The sequence below is a fragment of the Schistocerca gregaria genome, chromosome 3, assembly GCF_023897955.1.
Source record: "Schistocerca gregaria isolate iqSchGreg1 chromosome 3, iqSchGreg1.2, whole genome shotgun sequence".
NCBI lineage: Eukaryota > Metazoa > Arthropoda > Insecta > Orthoptera > Acrididae > Schistocerca > Schistocerca gregaria.
This window is the reverse complement of record NC_064922.1, coordinates 583,427,217-583,432,640: the sequence shown is the minus strand read 5'-3', so window position 1 is coordinate 583,432,640 and position 5,424 is coordinate 583,427,217. Positions and strand designations below refer to the sequence as shown.

Genomic DNA, 5,424 nt, shown 5'->3' with positions numbered 1-5,424 from the left:
TTGTCTGGTTAATTCCGATAACGAACGAGACTCTAGCCTGCTAACTAGTCGCGTGACATCCTTCGTGCTGTCAGCGATTACTTTTCTTCTTAGAGGGACAGGCAGCTTCTAGCCGCACGAGATTGAGCAATAACAGGTCTGTGATGCCCTTAGATGTTCTGGGCCGCACGCGCGCTACACTGAAGGAATCAGCGTGTCTTCCTAGGCCGAAAGGTTTGGTAAACCGCTGAACCTCCTTCGTGCTAGGGATTGGGGCTTGCAATTGTTCCCCATGAACGAGGAATTCCCAGTAAGCGCGAGTCATAAGCTCGCGTTGATTACGTCCCTGCCCTATGTACACACCGCCCGTCGCTACTACCGATTGAATGCTTTAGTGAGGTCTTCGGACTGGTACGCGGCATCGACTCTGTCGTTGCCGGCGCTACCGGAAAGATAACCAAACTTGATCTTTTAGAGGAAGTAACAGTCGTAACAAAGGTTTCCGTAGGTGAACCTGCGGAAGGATCATTACCGACTAGACTGCATGTCTTTCGATGAGCGAGTCGTGTCACGCAACATGCTACCTGTACGGCAGTAGCCGTGCGCCGCGTGCGGGACCATGCTTGCCTCTCAAAACTAGCGCAAATGTTGTTGTTGTTGTGTGGTACGGGCGCTGAAGCTCTGGAGCGGCTGTTCTGCGGCACCTGGCGGGTGGCGCCGGTTTTGAATGACTTTCGCCCGAGTGCCTGTCTGCTCCGGTGTGGAGCCGTACGACGCCCATCGGCCGTCAGGCCGTTGGACACAAACTAATGGAACAGGGGCCATCTAACGCCTCAGTCCCGCCTCTGCAACTGTCTTGAAAGAGACGGTGGAAAACTGAAAAGATAAAGATCACCCAGGACGGTGGATCACTCGGCTCGTGGGTCGATGAAGAACGCAGCAAATTGCACGTCGACATGTGAACTGCAGGACACATGAACATCGACGTTTCGAACGCACGTTGCGGTCTATGGATTCCGTTCCCGGGCCACGTCTGGCTGAGTTTCGGCTACATATACTGAAGGGCGCGGCGTTTGTCCCGCTTCGGACGCCTGGCAGTGTCGTGGTCGCCTGTGTGGCCGGCCGCGTCTCCTTAAACGTGCGATGCGCGCCCGTCGCCTGGCGGTTCGCATACCGGTGCTTTCTCGGTAGCGTGCACTGCCGGCTGGCGGTGTGGCGTGCGACACCTCGTACAACGACCTCAGAGCAGGCGAGACTACCCGCTGAATTTAAGCATATTACTAAGTGGAGGAAAAGAAACTAACAAGGATTCCCCCAGTAGCGGCGAGCGAAGAGGGAAGAGTCCAGCACTGAACCCCGCAGGCTGCCGCCTGTCGTGGCATGTGGTCTTCGGGAAGGTCCACTACCCTGACGCCTTGTGCAGAGCCCAAGTCCAACTTGAATGAGGCCACGGCACGTAGAGGGTGCCTGGCCCGTAGCGGCCGGTGCGAGCGGCGGCGGGATCTCTCCTTCGAGTCGGGTTGCTTGAGAGTGCAGCTCCAAGTGGTGGTAAACTCCATCTGAGACTAAAGATGACTACAAGACCGATAGCGAACAAGTACCGTGAGGGAAACTTGAAACGAACTTTGAAAAGAGAGTTCAAAAGTACATGAAACTGTTCTGGGGTAAACGTGAGAAGTCCGAAAGGTCGAACAGGTGAGATTCACGCCCAGCCGGCCACTGGCCCCCGCCCTCGGCAGATGGGGCCGGCCGCCCGCCCGGAGCAATCCGCAGCGGGGTCGTGTCCGGTTGCCTTTCCACTCGCCGTGGGGTGGGGCCATTATGGTGTGCTGTGGGCCGCACTTCTCCCCTAGTAGGACGTCGCGACCCGCTGGGTGCCGGCCTACAGCCCGGGTGCGCAGCCTGTCCTTCCGCGGGCCTCGGTTCGCGTCTGTTGGGCAGAGGCCCTGTGTCCTGGCTGGCTGCTCGGCGGTATGTCTGGAGGAGTCGATTCGCCCCTTTAAGCGCTCGGGCTCCCAGCAAGCGTGCGCGGTTCTTCCCAGATGGCACCTTACCTGGCCCGGCCCCGGACCCGTGCCGCTGTTGGCTCGGGATGCTCTCGGGCGGAATAATCGCTCCCGTCAGCGACGCTTCAGCTTTGGACAATTTCACGACCCGTCTTTAAACACGGACCGAGGAGTCTAACATGTGCGCGAGTCATTGGGCTGTACGAAACCTAAAGGCGTAATGAAAGTGAAGGTCTCGCCTTGCGCGGGCTGAGGGAGGATGGGCTTCCCCGCCCTTCACGGGCCGGCGGCCTCCGCACTCCCAGGGCGCTCGTCTTCATTGCGAGATGAGGCGCACCTAGAGCGTACACGTTGGGACCCGAAAGATGGTGAGGGCTGACGCGGAGAAGGGTTTCATGTGAACAGCCGTAGCACACGAGTCAGTCGATCCTAAATGGTTGGTGCTCTCCACAGTTCACACAGATGGGAGGCGGGGCACAGGGATTATCAGGATGGGATAGTCGACCACAATCGCGACAAACGAGACCAGAAGCACAGAGTGAAGACATATGGCCGCACTTCCAACAGTTGAAGCACCCCATCCGGGGAGGGATATATGGCTTGATGTCACAAAGGTACACCATCACCTTGACCTTCTCAGGCAATGTGTCACCCTCAAAGGCAAAGATGAAGGCACCGGTGGCAACTTTATGATCCCTCGGATCCCAGTGGATGCGCCAGACGAAACGGACACCTTGTAGCTCCAAGTTGGCTCACACCTCATCATCAGACTGTAAAAGGAGATCTCTGCGGATGATAATGCCCTGGACCATATTCAAACTTTTATGGGGCGTTATAGTATTGGTTACATCCCCCAGCTTACTCGTGACTGGGCAGAGGATGGCGTTTTTATCAACACCGATCTGGACCGCGTTTTGGACAAGCCCTCCACCTCCCTAAACTTGCCCTCTAAATGCTCTACAAAGGACTGAGGCTTCATGGATATAAAGGATTCCCCATCAGCTCTGATACAGATACCTGGGTGAATACGTCTCACTTTCAGTCAATGCATTTCGTTTCTCATATGGTGTGGCGAGGGAGAGGAACAATTTGGGGTCATAAACGTTACCTTTAAAATGGGCGCTCGAACGTTTAGAGACTGCTGGTGGCTAGCCACCAGCAAGAGAAAATGTGCCACGCTTCATTGCGTGTCATCCACCCTGATGCCACCTACTCCGACCAAGGTCCCACTCCACAGGCGCCACCCAGCCACAGCAAAGGCCACCTGGCAGGATGGCCATTGCTGGGAGTCTCGATGCTCCAGGGAGATGGGTATCTAATCCTCGGCAACATGGGGAATTAACGCCGCAAACATCAGTAGAGCTATCCATGTGGTGTCAGGGGGCTACAACCAACAGGGTACATGGCGGCCCCACCACAATGGACTGGCTACCGTGCTGGATCTTAGGTGCAAAAAAGTAGAAGGCCGTCATCGTCGCAGCCAAAAGCATCACTGCACAGTGCAGAGTGGTAGTCGCACCCAGGGACGCATCTTCGCCCAAAATATGGAAAACGAGTGGGACACCATTGCAACGACGAAAAAGCCGGTTAAAGGTCTCAATGCACGACAGGTACAGTACACCATGTACGGCGCCTTTCCCCAGTCGGCTCGCTCTGCGGAAAAATTTTGAAATATGGAGGTCAAAACCGAGAGGGAGACCATCACATAAGGCTGAAACGATTGAGTCGCCACTTACGACAGGCAGGAATATCGCGGGCCTATTCTTACCCTCGAACCCGCAGGGGGGTTACCTTCGACGGGGCAGCCCCTTCGTCGTCAGCCAGGACATCTGGCCAACACAGCTGGGTCGAGGACACCAGTCGCTTCCTGTCGGGCCGCGACTATGTGGCGTGCATACTCACGGGGATCAACGCGTATAGGAGTCGAGGCCGAGACAAGGAAAGATGTGTCGTGCGAGGTGCAACGCCGTCGAGACCGCGAACCACGTCGTCCAGGGTTGCGGGCTCACCAGCCAAGCCCGGGTGTGGCACCACGACGCTGTAGTGAAATACTTCGCGCGCGGGCTGGCTCAACGAGGGTACGACGTTTCTATCGAACGACACCTCCGAACGCCAGAGGGAGTCCGCAAGCCTGACATTGTAGCGTCAAAGGACAGGGTGGCGCATGTCATCGATGCGCAAATTGTCGGCGCTCTCCGACTCGCAGCCAGCTGCCGACAGTTCAAGACAGTGACCCTGAATTGAGGGGGACTTGGGCACCTACATCTGCAGGCCAGCTCCTACAATTGGGCTTCTGCAGGCGGGAGTTAAGTACCATAAGCACGTGGGTGCTTGGAGGATCAGCATGGATCTTCGGCCTCTTTTAAAACATGACGTCGACAAGGCCGAAGTACAGGGAGGGCAGGGGCTAGTGAGTCGGATTTATTAGGTTATTTTGCCCTGACTCCTGGGGCTTCAATATCGGGAGTAATACCATCCATTATTCTTGTAATTTGTAATTTAATCGTTTATACGCTGTGTAATAATGTAAGATACTAGCGGTTACACCACCAGCGGTAACCGGCGCCCCATGTGAGCTCCTCCCGGGGAGTATGGCGCACTAGCTCTTAGGAGTGTTTGTATACCTGTGTTAGTTATTCACATGTGTTTTGTGTGAATGAAGACGGCTTCATGTCCAAATGCCTCCTCATCTAATTAGTGACGCGCATGAATGGATTAACCAGATTCCCGCTGTCTCTGTCTACCAAGATGGCTGCCATGGTGTGTTGCGTCGCTAATGCCTTGGAAAAAAATCTGTAGTTGTGTGTGAATTATTCGCACTTCGCTGGTTTGAAGGAGTTCTTCTCGATATCGTCAGATTCGAGCCGCGTTTCGCGTGGGCGTTTTCGTGTCAGTATGCGAGAACTGTCGAATCGCGTGACTGTAGTGGCGCGTTCTGCGCTATAACCTCAACTGTGGGACGAATTATCTGTGTTGATGTGTGGTTCCTGTACTTTCGTCACTTCTGAGCTTAGAGTTTCTTCTAGCGTGTGAACTGTGAGTATTGGTTTCACTTTTGATTGTGACTATTTGAGTTTGACACCGATTTTGAACATCTCAACCTGTACAGTGTCCCTCCAGATACTCTGATGCAGCAGGTATGCTTCTGCACTTAGAACGGTAAATCACGTTTTAAGTGATCTAATCTGTGACTAAGTTTGATCAAATAACTGTATCAGTAGTAAATTAACCTTTAAAATTCTCTGTCAGACATGGTACCACAGGCATGCATAGTTCGATCTCTGTACCACGGTCGTCAGTGGTTCGATCTGTGTACCACAGACGGTAGGAAGCGACAATAGTTCGATCTGTTTACCACGAGTCTCTGGCGGACTGTTGTTCGATTGTTGTACCATGGACAAGTATAACATCAGCTAGGCACTAAACTCTAAATCCGACT

At 54.3% G+C, this 5,424-nt stretch overlaps 1 pseudogene; it reads left to right on the top strand.

The window, feature by feature from the left end:
- The first annotated feature begins 871 nt into the window (after window positions 1-871).
- LOC126356801 (5.8S ribosomal RNA) lies at window positions 872-1,026 on the top strand (annotated as a pseudogene).
- The last annotated feature ends 4,398 nt before the right edge of the window (window positions 1,027-5,424 follow it).